Below are 1119 nucleotides of genomic sequence, written 5' to 3'. Positions count from 1 at the left end.
AATATTAGCCGGTATCTACTCACTTAGTCCATATTAATTTGAGTAGTCTATGGGCATACAAAAAATAGACAATTTGATTTTTGCCCATTATATTAAATAGCTAATATAATTGTATTAACATGTTGCCAATATTAATTTAGAAAAATCGTATTTTTCTAACAGTGAGATCTCATATCGACCACAAAAAAGATTTATTTAATAAATTCTGAAAGATAAGAACATTAATTTCATTTAATATTATAATTGGAGTCTCCAACCTATTAGAAATGTAGCAAAAACGTTGCAGTCCAATACCTTTTCACGTGGTAGTACTTGACTTCCAATCGACAAATTTACACCTATCTTTCTTTAGTAACTAATTACACACACACACACACACAAAACAAAATAAAGAAATAATAAGAGAAGAAGAAATGGACTTGGGAGTTGGGCGTGATTATTGGAGGATAGACGAGTTTTTTTTAGATATTTTTTTATTAAACATAAGGGTAACTTTTTATTTAAAAATATTGAGTTTTTAGTTAGCCCGAGCCCTATTTTTTGAAAAATAAAAATGAATTCTTGAATAGTATTTTAACCCCATTTCAATCACATATTTTTCAATTAAATAACATTACACGCAAATTTTAAAAAAAATCTTATTTTTTAAACACACATTTTCTATCAATACACTGCTCAAAAATTCTTTTTTTAAAAAAAAAAAAAAGGGGGCTCAAACAAGGCTTTAAAAGAAGAGTAAAATCGTCTATTAGGAACATGAATGTACAAATATGAAACTCTAGCGATCGAGGTCATAAAAGTATTAGGTCGAAGATCTACTTGCTACATCTACAATAGCTTGAACACCAATCTATTATTTTCCCTTAATTTCAACATCTAAAAGTTGGAGGGGCTTATTTGACTTTTCCGCTAAGAGTGATTGGGAGTGCCTGCCCACAAAGGAGTGCCCAAAAGAATATTCAATTTGCACGTGAAATGGTGGACCACTCGTTGAAACGTGTTCGTATTGACGAAAAACGTGGCGACAATTTAGAGTAAAAAAAAAAAGGATTTTATTAATAAAATGGGTTTATTATAATAAATTGTGGCACTCTTTTCAAGATGACGTGGCAAAATCTC

This window comes from Olea europaea, chromosome 14 (genome assembly GCF_002742605.1).
Source record: "Olea europaea var. sylvestris chromosome 14, O_europaea_v1, whole genome shotgun sequence".
Taxonomy (NCBI): Eukaryota; Viridiplantae; Streptophyta; class Magnoliopsida; order Lamiales; family Oleaceae; genus Olea; species Olea europaea.
Note: the sequence above shows the minus strand (reverse complement) of the source record.